Raw genomic sequence first — 15,610 nt, forward strand, 5'->3', positions numbered from 1 at the left:
TGGTCTCTTGTTAGCGTAATAACCAGGTGGTCTCTTATTACAGTGTAATAACCAGGTTGTCTCTTATTACAGTGTAATAATCAGGTGGTCTCTGACTACAGTGTAATAACTAGGTGGTCTCTTGTTAGTGTAATAACTAGGTGGTCTCTTGTTAGTGTAATAACTAGGTGGTCTCTTGTTAGTGTAATAACTAGGTGGTCTCTTGTTAGTGTAATAACTAGGTGGTCTCTTGTTAGCGTAATAACTAGGTGGTCTCTTGTTAGTGTAATAACTAGGTGGTCTCTTGTTAGTGCAATAACTAGATGGTCTCTTGTTAGTGTAATAACTAGGTGGTCTCTTGTTAGTGTAATAACCAGGTGGTCTCTTGTTAGTGTAATAACTAGGTGGTCTCTTGTTAGTGTAATAACTAGGTGGTCTCTTGTTAGTGGAATAACTAGGTGGTCTCTTGTTAGTGTAATAACCAGGTTGTCTCTTGTTAGTATAATAACTAGGTGGTCTCTTGTTAGTGTAATAACTAGGTGGTCTCTTATTAGTGTAATAATTACTTGGTCTCTTGTTAGCGTAATAACCAGGTGGTCTCTTATTACAGTGTAATAACCAGGTTGTCTCTTATTACAGTGTAATAATCAGGTGGTCTCTGACTACAGTGTAATAACTAGGTGGTCTCTTGTTAGTGTAATAACTAGGTGGTCTCTTGTTAGTGTAATAACTAGGTGGTCTCTTGTTAGTGTAATAACTAGGTGGTCTCTTGTTAGTGTAATAACTAGGTGGTCTCTTATTAGTGTAATAATTACTTGGTCTCTTGTTAGCGTAATAACCAGGTGGTCTCTTATTACAGTGTAATAACCAGGTGGTCTCTGACTACAGTGTAATAACTAGGTGGTCTCTTATTACAGTCAGACCTCATTCAAGTGCACTCACTTTTACCAGAGTGGATGAGTAGATGAGAGTGGATAGAGTGGATAAGAGTGGATGAGAGTGGATGAGAGTGGATAGAGTGGATGAGAGTGGATAGAGTGGATGAGAGTAGATGAGAGTGGATAGAGTGGATGAGAGTAGATGGGAGTGGATAGAGTGGATGAGAGTAGATGAGAGTGGATAGAGTGGATGAGAGTAGATGAGAGTGGATAGAGTGGATGAGAGTAGATGAGAGTGGATAGAGTGGATGAGAGTAGATGAGAGTGGATAGAGTGGATGAGAGTGAATAGAGTGGATAGAGTGGATGAGAGTGAATAGAGTGGATAGAGTGGATGAGAGTAGATGAGAGTGGATAGAATGGATGAGAGTGGATGAGAGTGGATGAGAGTGAATAGAGTGGATAGAGTGGATGAGAGTGAATAGAGTGGATAGAGTGGATGAGAGTAGATGAGAGTGGATAGAGTGGATGAGAGTAGATGAGAGTGGATAGAGTGGATGAGAGTGGATAGAGTGGATGAGAGTAGATGAGAGTGGATAGAGTGGATGAGAGTAGATGAGAGTGGATAGAGTGGATGAGAGTAGATGAGAGTGGATAGAGTGGATGAGAGTGGATAGAGTGGATGAGAGTAGATGAGAGTGGATAGAGTGGATAGAGTGGATGAGAGTGGATAGAGTGGATGAGAGTAGATGAGAGTGGATAGAGTGGATGAGAGTAGATGAGAGTGGATAGAGTGGATGAGAGTAGATGAGAGTGGATAGAGTGGATGAGAGTAGATGAGAGTGGATAGAGTGGATAAGAGTGGATGAGAGTGGATAGCGTGGATGAGAGTGGATAGAGTGGATAAGAGTGGATGAGAGTGGATAGAGTGGATAAGAGTGGATGAGAGTGGATAGAGTGGATAAGAGTGGATGAGAGTGGATAGAGTGGATAAGAGTAGATGAGAGTGGATAGAGTGGATAAGAGTGGATGAGAGTGGATAGAGTGGATAAGAGTGGATGAGAGTGGATAGAGTGGATAAGAGTGGATAGAGTGGATAAGAGTGGATAGAGTGGATAAGAGTGGATAGAGTGGATAAGAGTGGATGAGAGTGGATAGAGTGGATAAGAGTGGATAGAGTGGATGAGAGTGGATAGAGTGGATGAGAGTGGATAGAGTGGATAAGAGTGGATGAGAGTGGATAAGAGTGGATAGAGTGGATAAGAGTGGATAGAGTGGATAGAATGGATAAGAGTGGATAGAGTGGATAAGAGTGGATAGAGTGGATGAGAGTGGATAGAGTGGATGAGAGTGGATAGAGTGGATGAGAGTGGATAGAGTGGATGAGAGTGGATAGAGTGGATGAGAGTGGATAGAGTGGATGAGAGTGGATAGAGTGGATAGAATGGATAAGAGTGGATAAGAGTGGATAAGAGTGGATAGAGTGGATAAGAGTGGATAGAGTGGATAAGAGTGGATAGAGTGGATAAGAGTGGATAGAGTGGATAAGAGTGGATAGAGTGGATAGAGTGGATAAGAGAGATAATACAGCAAAAGAGACTGAAAATTTTAGGAAATTCAGACACTGAGAGGTGTAGTTGTGGTGGTGGTAGTTGTGGTGGTGGTAGTTGTGGTGGTGGTAGTTGTGGTGGTGGTAGTTGTGGTGGTGGTAGTTGTGGTGGTGGTGGTAGTTGTGGTGGTGGTAGTGGTGGTGGTGGTTGTGGTGGTGGTGGTGGTAGTTGTGGTGGTGGTAGTTGTGGTGGTGGTAGTTGTGGTGGTGGTAGTTGTGGTGGTGGTAGTTGTGGTGGTGGTAGTTGTGGTGGTGGTAGTTGTGGTGGTGGTGGTAGTTGTGGTGGTGGTAGTTGTGGTGGTGGTAGTTGTGGTGGTGGTAGTTGTGGTGGTGGTGGTTGTGGTGGTGGTAGTGGTGGTGGTAGTTGTGGTGGTGGTAGTTGTGGTGGTGGTAGTTGTGGTGGTGGTAGTTGTGGTGGTGGTAGTTGTGGTGGTGGTAGTTGTGGTGGTGGTAGTTGTGGTGGTGGTAGTTGTGGTGGTGGTAGTTGTGGTGGTGGTAGGTGTGGTGGTGGTGGTAAGGTTGATTACGGAGAACAGATGAATTCATTCTTTTAAGAATATTAGTGGTAGTACTAAATAGCTAGGATAATATAAGGGAGGTCACAAGATCAGAGGTGAGAGAGAGTAAAAGGATGGTGAAGGGAGGGATGGAGAGATGAGGGAAGGAGTAGTGAGTGAGAGAGAGAACGTGTAGAAGATGAACGCAAAGATTTGGAAAAAAATGTGAGCAAAGGGACAATATTGGAGCCATCAAAGAGAAGGAACAGTAAAGGGGAAGATAGGAGTCCACGAGAGTCCTTTTTAGTGCTAGCAGGAGTCCCGGGAGAGTCCTTTTTAGTCCTAGCGAGAGCAAGAGGAGCCTCACAAAGACAGGGACCTGCTCAGCAGGGGTACATAGGGAAGGCAGGCAGCAGTTGGCTCCACATCGAGGCTACCTGCTGAGGACTAGGTGTGGTCTACCTACCTCTCATTCGCTCTCAATATTAGAGGTTAGGTTATAGCAAAAGGTTCTCTCCCTACCCTCCATTCACACTGGCCGCAAGAAAAAATACCTCTATGTGATAGTGTTTACACTTTCTTTAACTACCTGTTTGATAATAGGAAAGGTTGAAATAGAGTTCGTAATAAGCTTTTGCAACTTCTACTACTACTACTACTACTACTACTACTACTACTACTACTACTACTACTACTACTACTACTACCACCACCACCACCACTACTACAAGTATCACTGAGAATTATATTACCACCGCTATCACTACTACTAATGTTTATATTTTGTCTAGCAGTCTCTGGTACAGTACCTTATTATATATATATATATATATATATATATATATATATATATATATATATATATATATATATATATATAATGTGTGTGTGTGTGTGTGTGAATATTTCATGATTCATACTCTTAAAAGTGTAATCCGTATACTAGTGAAATAGAGTATCCTTGACTAGTATCCAGGTGTAGAGGATGTCATAATGGTCTTCGTGTAGTCATTGGGCTGTAAGACTATTAAAGACTTTAAACCTGTTTAAGCAGTCAACCAATCGGTTGTCTGTCAACATTAGCTAAGCCAACAGGTGTAATCCAGGAGATTTATAAATGAATGTCACCATCAGTACTGTCAATGAGCGTTCATTCAGCTGGGGCGGAAATCCCACATTCCTGTGCCTGACGTAAAGTGAATCCCCGGTAACAAGTCCGCCAATCAGAACAATAGCCGGTCAAGTGCCTCGATTGTGATTGGTGCGGACGGTCACTCCGGTACAGATAGCCATCCCAGGCCAGTTATTAGCACCTGTCAATGAAAATGACTCTCATCTCCGGTGAAAATGACTCTCATCTCCTGGTTATTTGGCGCGTGTTTGCCATTGTTTGCCTCCACCATCAGCAGTTTATAGACACCAAACACTCCTCAAATTTGAGCCAGAATTTTTGTGGTCTGGTAATCTGATTTTCACGCCGTTATATTAACATGTTCAGGTGATTTTTCACTTGAAGGTGACTGTGGTGGAGGGGGGGAGTGACGGTGGTGTTGGTGACGGTGGTGGAGGGGGAGTGACGATGTTAGTGACGGTGGTGGTAGTGACTGGTGGTGGTGACGGCAGTTGTGGTGACGTTGGTGGTAGTGACAGTGGTGGTGGTGACGGTGGTGGTAGTGACTGGTGGTGGTGACGGCGGTTGTGGTGACGGTGGTAGTGACAGTGGTGGTGGTGACGGAGGTGGTGACGGTGGTGGTGGTGATGGTGGTGTTGGTGACGGTGGTGGTAGTGACAGTGGTGACGGTGGTGGTGGTGACGGTGGTGGTGGTGACGGTGGTGGTGGTGACAGTGATGACGGTGGTGGTGGTGACGGCGGTTGTGGTGACGGTGGTGGTAGTGACAGTGGTGGTGACGGCGGTTGTGACGACGTTGGTGGTAGTGACAGTGGTGGTGGTGACGGTGGTGGTGACGGTGGTGGTGGTGATGGTGGTGTTGGTGACGGTGGTGGTAGTGACAGTGGTGACGGTGGTGGTGGTGACGGTGGTGGTGGTGACGGTGGTGGTGGTGACAGTGATGACGGTGGTGGTGGTGACGGCGGTTGTGGTGACGGTGGTGGTAGTGACAGTGGTGACGGTGGTGGTGGTGACGGTGGTAGTGGTGACGGTGGTGATGATGGCGGTGGTGGTGGTGATGGTGACGCTTGTGGTAATGACGGTGGTGGTGGCGGTGGTAGTAGTGACGGTGGTGGTGGTGACAGTGGTCGTGGTGATGGTGGTGAAGGTTGTGGTGATGGTGGTGGTAGTGACGATTGTGGTGACGGTGGTGGTAGTGACGGGGTGCTGGTGACGGTGGTGGTAGTGACGGGGTACTGGTGACGGTGGTGGTAGTGACGGCGTGGTGGTGACGGTGGTAGTGGTGACGCGGGTGGTGGTGGTGGTGACGCGGGTTGAAGTGTTCGTAATAGTTGAGTGGCGTCATACATGTTATTCTCATTACAAATTAATTATTAACAATGAAAAAATATATGTAATTTTTACATAGATATGTATAGCGGGTGGCAGGGAAAGAAAGTACTCAGCTGCAGGGAGAAACCTCAAGATTTTTCCTTGAAATGTTATTTATCTTCACTAAGGCTGTGGGTTCCCTAGTTATCACTGAGTTGGCATTATTACCATTTAGTGTGTGTGTGTGTGTACTCACCTATTTGTGGTTGTAGGGATCGAGACTCAGCTCCTGGCTCCGCCTCTTCACTGGTCGCTACTAGGTTCTCTCTCTTCCTGCTCCAAGAGCTTTATCATACTTCGTCTTAAAACTATGTATGGTTCCTGCCTCCACTACGTCACTTGCCAGACTATTCCACTTCCTGACAACTCCATGACTGAAGAAATACTTCTTAACATCCCTTTCACTAATCTAAGTCTTCAACTTGCAATTGTGACCCTTTGTTTCTGTGTCGAGTGTCTGGAACATCCTGTCTTTGTCTACCTTGTCAATTCCTCGCAGTATTTTATTTGTCGTTATGTCTCCCCTAATCCTCCTGCCCTTCAGAGTCGTCAGGCCGATTTCCCTTTACCTTTCTTCGTACGACATTTATCTTAGCTCCGTGACTAGTCTTGTTGCAAACCTTTGCACTTTCTCTATTTTCTCGACCAGGTGTGGGTTCCAAACTGGTGCTGTACTCCAATATGGGCCGGACGTATATGGTATACAGAGTCTCGAACGATTCCTTACTGAGGTATCGGAATGCTAGTCTTGGCTTGCCAGGCGCCCATATGCTGCAACAGTTATCTGGCTGATGTGCGCCTTAGGAGATATGTTCGGTTTTATACTCACCCCAAGATCCTTTTCCTTGAGCGAGGTTTGCAGTCTTTGGCTACCTAGCCTATACTCTGTCTGCGGTCTAATTAGCCCTTCCCCGATCTTCATGACATTGCATTTGGTCGGGTTAAATTCCAGGAGCCACTGCTGGACCAGGCTTGCAGCCTGTCCAGGTCCCTTTGTAGTCCTGTTTGATCTTCATCCGATTTAATTCTCCTCATTAACTTCACATCATCTGCAAACAGGGACACTTCTGAGTCTATCCCTTCTGTCATGTCATTCACATATACCAAAAACAGCACTGGTCCTAGGGCTGTGGGTACAGCACGTGGGTTTTGGGTTAGTGTGCTTAGTTGCAGTTAGGTTGTGTGGGAGGAGTGAGGGCCTTCTGTAGGTGTTTCTGAGGAAGGTTGTATTTGCTTTTACTCCTGAATATAGGTTCTCCTGCCCATCTTCATTTCTGCCTCTCTTTCCTCCTTGCATCTCTGTACCCCTCTCAGTTTCCGTCTCTCTTCTCGTGTTCTGTCGTGATCGAGGAACACCCTCTGGAATGTTGATGTGTCCCTTAGTCGTGCTTTCTCCTGTAGGATCCTGTTTCGAGCCGTTACTAATTTGAGAATCACTGACTGGCTGGTTTCTTCCCCCTTGCGAACCCTCCTATTCTCCGAAAATTTGTCATCTGGGTCATGTCCTCTCTTGTTGCTTTCATGATACTTTCAATCACTTTTTCTTCCCCTGACGTCTTGGTTCGTAAGTTTTCCCTTAGACTTCTTGGAGCCCATGAACAAAGATTGACCTCTTCCTTCCATCCTCCCACTGCATTACCCTTTGTATCATCTGATACGATTTACTTGCCTCCTTTGCAGCTTTCTTTTCTTGAATCCCCTCTCTATCTGTTGTCCATGTATTTAAAGGCCTGTCATTTTCCCTCGCCTTTTCCTGGGCTACACGGTGGTTTGGTAGGGCTTGTGTGTGTACTCACCTAATTGTGGTTGCAGGGGTCGAGACTCAGCTCCTGGCCCCGCCTCTTCACTGATCGCTACTGGGTCCTCTCTCTCTCTGCTTCCTGAGCTTTGTCATACCTCTTCTTAAAACTATGTATGGTTCCTGCCTCCACTACTTCACTTGCTAGGCTATTCCACTTGCTGACAACTCTATGACTGAAGAAATACTTCCTAACGTCCCTGTGACTCGTCTGAGTCTTCAGCTTCCAGTTGTGACCCCTTGTCCCTGTGTCCCCTCTCTGGAACATCCTGTCTCTGTCCACCTTGTCTATTCCCCGCAGTATCTTGTATGTCGTTATCATGTCTCCCCTGACCCTTCTGTCCTCCAGTGTCGTCAGTCCGATTTCCCTTAACCTTTCCTCGTACGATATTCCCTTGAGCTCTGGGACTAGCCTTGTTGCAAACCTTTGTACTTTCTCTAACTTCTTGACGTGCTTGACCAGGTGTGGGTTCCAGACTGGTGCTGCATACTCCAGTATGGGCCTAACATACACAGTGTACAGTGTCTTGAACGATTCCTTATTAAGGTATCGGAACGCTATTCTCAGGTTTGCCAGGCGCCCGTATGCTGCAGCAGTTATTTGGTTGATGTGTGCCTCCGGTGATGTGCTCGGTGTTATTGTCACCCCAATGTCTTTCTCCCTGAGTGAGGTCTGTAGTCTTTGTCCACCTACCCTATACTCTGTCTGCGGTCTTCTTTGCCCCTCCCCAATCTTCATGACTTTGCATTTGGCTGGATAGAATTCGAGAAGCCAGTTACTGGACCACATGTCCAGCCTGTCCAGGTCTCTTTGCAGTCCTCCCTCAACCTCGTCCGATTTAATTCTTCTCATCAACTTCACGTCATCTGCGAACAGGGACACTTCAGAGTCTATTCCTTCCATCATGTCGTTCACATATATCAAAAATAGCACTGGTCCTAGAACTGACCCCTGTGGGACCCCGCTCGTAACAGGCGCCCACTGTGATACCTCTTCACGTACCATGACTCGTTGCTGCCTCCCTGTCAGGTATTCCCTTATCCATTGCAGTGCCCTCCCTTTTACGTGCGCCTGATCCTCCAGCTTCTGCACTAATCTCTTGTGGGGAACTGTGTCAAAGGCCTTCCTGCAGTCTAGGAAAACGCAATCTACCCACCCCTCTCTCTCGTGTCTTACTTCTGTTACCTTGTCATAAAACTCCAGGAGGTTTGTGATACAAGATTTGCCTTCCATGAACCCATGCTGGTTTTCATTTATAATCTTGTGTGTGTGTGTGTGTGTGTGTGTGTGTGTGTGTGTGTGTGTGTGTGTGTGTGTGTGTGTGTGTGTGTGTGTGTGTGTGTGCGCGCGCGCGCATACATGTAACTAAAGAGAACCAACAGGTTCTCTCTCTTTATATATATATATATATATATATATATATATATATATATATATATATATATATATAGGTATATATATATATATATATATATATATATATATATATATATATATTATATATTTGAACGTGCAAGTTTAGGTACTTGTTGAAGACTGTGGGCGCGTCTTAGTCTTGTTGAAGACTGTGGGCGCGTCTTAGTCTTGTTGAAGACTGTGGGCGCGTCTTAGTCTTGTTGAAGACTGTGGGCGCGTCTTAGTCTGGCTTCGCCGTGTGGCAGTTATAATGTCTAGATTATTATTATTATTTGAAAAAAATAGAGCTCAGTTCCGGGATTTGTTTTTTAAAGCTTTTTTTTGGTAATTAAATCTTGTTAAAATGGACACTAAATAAGTTTTTACACTGAGTTTTTACACTAAATAACAGTATTTACACTACACAGCAGTTTTAACACTTATCAGTTTTTACAGTGGATTCAGTACACTTTTGGCTCCTCATTTAATTTTTTTTTGTCATTTGTAGAAAAATATTGCCAGACCGCAATTATAACTCACGAAATCGTAATAACACGATTGCAACTCACTGGCCATTAGTTCAAAACCTATCCGTACAGTGTTTTTTTTTATGCCTTAGCCTGTGGCCTGGTGGGTAAAGCTCTCGCTTCACACGGTGAGTGTCCGAATGCGATTCCCGGCGAGGGTAGAAATATTGGGCGTGTTTCCTTACATCGGTTGTTTATGTTCACCCATCAGTAAAATGGGTACCTGGGTGTTAGTCTACTGGTGTGGGTCGCATCCCGGGACAAAACTTACATAATTTCCCCGAAATGCTGTGTATAACAAGCGGCTTTCTATATAGCAGTATGTCAGTGGTGTCAGGTAGACCTGTATACCTTGTACATGTACTTGTAGAAATGAAGATACATTATTATGTAAGAGAGGTGTGTACCACTCTGGTATGTTTATCTTGCAGGTCGGGGAGCTGGGTGCTCCTCAAGGTCGAGCTAGTGATCAACCTGGAACTGTTGCAAGGTTGAGGTCAACCTGGAACTGTTGCAAGGTTGAGGTCAACCTGGAACTGTTGCAAGGTTGAGGTCAACCTGGAACTGTTGCAAGGTTGAGGTCAACCTGGAACTGTTGCAAGGTTGAGGTCAACCTGGAACTGTTGCAAGGTTGAGGTCAACCTGGAACTGTTGCAAGGTTGAGGTCAACCTGGAACTGTTGCAAGGTTGAGATCAACCTGGAACTGTTGCAAGGTTGAGGTCAACCTGGAACTGTTGCAAGGTTGAGGTCAACCTGGAACTGTTGCAAGGTTGAGGTCAACCTGGAACTGTTGCAAGGTTGAGGTCAACCTGGAACTGTTGCAAGGTTGAGGTCAACCTGGAACTGTTGCAAGGTTGAGATCAACCTGGAACTGTTGCAAGGTTGAGGTCAACCTGGAACTGTTGCAAGGTTGAGATCAACCTGGAACTGTTGCAAGGTTGAGGTCAACCTGGAACTGTTGCAAGGTTGAGGTCAACCTGGAACTGTTGCAAGGTTGAGGTCAACCTGGAACTGTTGCAAGGTTGAGGTCAACCTGGAACTGTTGCAAGGTTGAGGTCAACCTGGAACTGTTGCAAGGTTGAGGTCAACCTGGAACTGTTGCAAGGTTGAGGTCAACCTGGAACTGTTGCAAGGTTGAGGTCAACCTGGAACTGTTGCAAGGTTGAGGTCAACCTGGAACTGTTGCAAGGTTGAGGTCAACCTGGAACTGTTGCAAGGTTGAGGTCAACCTGGAACTGTTGCAAGGTTGAGATCAACCTGGAACTGTTGCAAGGTTGAGGTCAACCTGGAACTGTTGCAAGGTTGAGGTCAACCTGGAACTGTTGCAAGGTTGAGGTCAACCTGGAACTGTTGCAAGGTTGAGGTCAACCTGGAACTGTTGCAAGGTTGAGGTCAACCTGGAACTGTTGCAAGGTTGAGGTCAACCTGGAACTGTTGCAAGGTTGAGGTCAACCTGGAACTGTTGCAAGGTTGAGGTCAACCTGGAACTGTTGCAAGGTTGAGGTCAACCTGGAACTGTTGCAAGGTTGAGGTCAACCTGGAACTGTTGCAAGGTTGAGGTCAACCTGGAACTGTTGCAAGGTCGAGGGACTGATCACATCTTTACCTCTCCACTGCTTCTGCTGTATCCATTAGTCACTTCTTTATTTGACTGAAGAAGGTAACTCTGTGGACGCAACTTTGCTGTACTTTATCACTGTAGCGAGTGTTTTATTAACTTGTTAGTATACTTGGAGAGAGTTTCGGAGGTCACCGCCCCCGGAATACCCAGGCCTCATTGTGAATCAGGGCCTGATCAAAAAGGTTGTTACCGCTGGCCGCAAGTAAACTGACGCACGAACCATAGCCCGGCTGGTCAGATACTGACTCTAAGTACCTGCCCAGCTCCCTCTTAAAGACAGTCAGGGGTCTATTGGTAATCCCCCTTATGTATACTGGGTTTCAGTTGAACACTTATTATGTTGTCTCTTAGCATACTCGTGGCGCCCTTGCTTTTCATTGGGGGATGTAAATGAAAAGTACTTAGTGTTGAAATCACCTGATACACGATGACGGCTGTTAACCTGACCTCTTGAAAGCAGATTATTATTATTATAATCAAGGGGGAAGCGTTAAACCCGTAGGATTATACAGCGCCTGGGGGGGGGATGTGGAAGGCATTCAGGCTTAATTCGGGGAACTGGAGCACAGATCCAATTCCCGAAATCAAGAGCCCCTCACTAATATCAAGGAACCTTCCCTGAGGGGCTTGAAAGCAGAAGTGCTAATAAAGAGCTAATTACAAAAAACATAAGAATGGAGGAACACTGCAGAAGGTTTACTGGCCCATGCAAGGCAAGTCCTTCTCAAAAACCAACCATTCCAACCCACCTGTTTGTCCAACCTTTGCCCAGAGTCACCCACGAATTTGCTTCAATACTTCAGGTCCTCATCCCAGTATGTCATGCCTCAAGTCTCCATGTTTCACCCGCACCTCATTCTCCGCCTATGTATATCTCTGTATGTTAGAAGTGATCAAGGTCCCAGGACCAAAAAACTTTATAAATATGTCCTAGTGTTTGCTGACGTGTCTCTAAACCAATTTGTCAGTATGTATTACCGAGGTTTATACCACCTCAGGTACTAATCAGATCCATCCTTTCTTCAACCTGATTGTCTTGCATACCCGAGGCACTTGATAGCCTCTGCTGGTTGCCTGTTTTCCCCCAAATATTCTTAGCCTCTAAATTCAAGAAAAACGAAGAATAGGCTGGTAATTTCTTCCCAGGCAACAAGCTTCAGAATATTGGCTGCATCTGGTGGGTGTCTGGGGACTGGTGGCGGGATCCAAGGCAGCTGCAGCTTTGACAGGAAGTGCCAGGAGTGCCGGGGATCCTCTGGGCACCAGCCAGGAGTGATATGAGAGGCTGTCCGAGGCTGAGTTAACACCCAAACGTGTCCTGCATGCCAAGCAAGGCAGCCATGACAGCGGTGGGTATCCCGCGAGACTCACAGAAAATGGGATCTGACAGCTGGTGGACGATTCAGAAACTTGTCTAGTTTCTCTCTCTCTCTCTCTCTGTCTCTCTCTCTCTCTAAGACATAGCCAAAATTACTAGTCTTGATATATTAGAAACTTGAGAACTCAACCGGGCCAGATAAATTACCTTTTAGAATTATAAAAGAATGTTAGATAACAGATAATCTTCCTGTTAGAATTATAACAGAATCCTAACAGGCAGATTATAATCTGCCTGTTAGGATTCTGTTATAATTCTAACAGGAAGATTATCTGTTATCTAACAGAATCCTAACAGGCAGATTATAATCTACCTGTTAGGATTATTACAGAATGTTATGTACCCGACTGCGTACCGACTGCCAGTAAAATTTAACTAATCGTTGAAAAGGAGTCAACGTCGAGTCTCTGCTGCTTCGTAATTCGCATGAAAAAAAGAGAGAAACAGTATAATGATATGCTTTATCGCGCTCGCACACAAATTTGCATCTTTATATATATATATATGTCGTGCCGAATATGTAAAACTGGTCAATTAGCAAGAACTCATTTAAAATTAAGTCCTTTCTAAAAATTTTCCCTTATACGTTTAAAGATATATTTTTTTCATTAAAGTTAAAGTAAAAATTTTTAATTTTGCACCAAAAGAATCTTAGAAAACTTACCTAACCTTATTATAACAAGAACAATTTATTTTAGCCTAACCCAACTATATATTTTTTAAATTTGTTTACCATAAATTATTACTAAACAAACACAGTGAAATATATTTTTTTCGTTAGGTTCTGAATGATTTTGGCGAAATTATTGCATACACAAATTTTCGCTTGTCTTATATGGCAAGATGAACGTTGCTATTTAAGCCAAGATCGCAAGTTCTGCCTATTCGGCACGACATATATATATATATATATATATATATATATATATATATATATATATATATATATATATATATATATATATATATATATGCTTAACAATTCGGAAACAGGCTTAATTATTTTTCATTGTCTCTACGTCCACAGCAGGACTCGAACCTGCTAACTCTTTATCAGAGTCCACGGTACTGTACCACGAGACTAGACCTGTGATAAGTATGGGCGCTTAGCCGAAGCTAAGCCGTGTTTCCCCATACCCCCGGGTACTGCTGTTCTGTGCATACATACCTGCTCTCAGTGTATACACATTAAGATAAACTCACTGCTACTCAGTGTATACACATCAAAAATATAATTATACAAACACCTGTTTTTAATTTCCTATTCAGTTTAAGTTATTTTTTGTTGTAGACATTGCTTTAATTACTGTGTATAATCAACATAAGTGCATCTATATCATTAGATTTTAATTCTAGGTTTTGCCCTCATAAATGTTCGTTTAGGAGAGTGAAAAACAAAAAGATTTGTAGAAAGATTTTTTATTGAATCAGACAACATAAATTTTATGTACACGAGTAGTATGTACACGTGAAACACACGCACATGGACACACACACACACACACACACACACACACACACACACACACACACACACACACACACCTAGTGACTAAAAGTATTTATTGTCATTGGTTGTGAGAAGCGTTCAGACCCTTAAACTGAACTAGGAACAAAGCCAAGTATGTTACATAGAGGCAACTGAAGCTTCAGCAACGACGTCTTTACAGGAGCTGAAAGAAGGTGAACACACATGCAAATTTACAAGAATAAGGTAGATCCTGATGAATAAGACTTTTGGAAGAAGCAAAGAAGATTAAAGGACATAAATAATGAGAAAACGGACACAAGACAAATATTCAGTTCAGACTGAGTTGAAAATATATATTTAAATATCAAATGCGAAAGGATGGAGCAAGAGACCTATGTAGAACACGCAGTTACCGGGACGATGTTTCGCCCACTCTAGGGAATTATCAAGACTATTGACTTGATAGAGTCCACCTTGAGACACAAATATTTACACAAAAACACACACACACACACACACACACACACACACACACACACACACACACACACACACACAATAAATAAAACAAATGTAAACAAAACGAACTCAAACTTGAGTTTTATTAATATATAAACCACTAAAACTTTTAAAATTCCATTAGAATTACGTATAAAATTTTCACTAATTCTTCAGTGTCTCCTCAACACAATCTTTACCTTACTTTAGGTTCTACAAAATAGGCCTAAATTATTTTTGTAAAAATGGAGTTAAATTATTTTTTTTTAATTTGGGTTACATGACTCATATGGCAGATGCTACCGTAGAGATATATCACAGATATCTTAGAGATATCTCACGGATTACTAGAGATACCTTAAAGATACATTCGGGATATATCTTTGAAATATCAGAGATATCTTAGAGATATCGGAAATATTCGCTAAAGATCTTAAAATTATCGTAAAAGATATCTGATATAACGAGCGGTCGTTATCTGTAGCAATTACTGGAGAGACTTGTGAACAACGGTAGTCTCTGAGAACATAGTCTCTGAGAAGAACAGTCTGCGAGAACATAGTCTCTGAGAAGAGCAGTCTGCGAGAACATAGTCTCTGAGAAGAGCAGTCTGCGAGAACATAGTCTCTGAAAAGAACAGTCTGCGAGAACATAGTCTCTAAGAACAGTCTGCGAGAACATAGTCTCTGAGAAGAACAGTCTGCGAGAACATAGTCTCTGAGAAGAACAGTCTGCGAGAACATAGTCTCTGAGAAGAACAGTCTGCGAGAACATAGTCTCTGAGAAGAACAGTCTGCGAGAACATAGTCTCTGAGAAGAGCAGTCTGCGAGAACATAGTCTCTGAGAAGAGCAGTCTGCGAGAACATAGTCTCTAAGAACAGTCTGCGAGAACATAGTCTCTGAGAAGAACACAGTCTGAAGGGCTATGCTAAAGGATTATACTGGAGAGATATGCTGAAGGATTATACTGGGAGACAGTTATGGAATATGGTTATTAAATATGTTGAAGGGTTATTCTTGAGATATGCTGAATGGTTACACTGAAGGGTATTTTGTAGGGTTATGCTGAAGGGTGAGGCTGAAAAGTATGCTGAAGGGAATGTTGATGGATTATGGTGAAAGGTTATGCTGAAGGGTTGTGGTGAAGAGGTATGCTGAAGGGTTGTGGTGAAGAGGTATGCTGAAGGGTTGTGGTGAAGAGGTATGCTGAAGGGTTGTGGTGAAGAGGTATGCTGAAGGGTTGTGGTGAAGAGGTATGCTGAAGGGTTGTGGTGAAGAGGTATGCTGAAGGGTTGTGGTGAAGAGGTATCCTGAAGGGTTGTGGTGAAGAGGTATGCTGAAGGGTTGTGGTGAAGAGGTATGCTGAAGGGTTGTGGTGAAGAGGTATGCTGAAGGGTTGTGGTGAAGAGGTATGCTGAAGGGTTGTGGTGAAGAGGTATGCTAAAGGAGTATTCTG

Source organism: Cherax quadricarinatus, chromosome 64, assembly GCF_038502225.1.
Source record: "Cherax quadricarinatus isolate ZL_2023a chromosome 64, ASM3850222v1, whole genome shotgun sequence".
Taxonomy (NCBI): Eukaryota; Metazoa; Arthropoda; class Malacostraca; order Decapoda; family Parastacidae; genus Cherax; species Cherax quadricarinatus.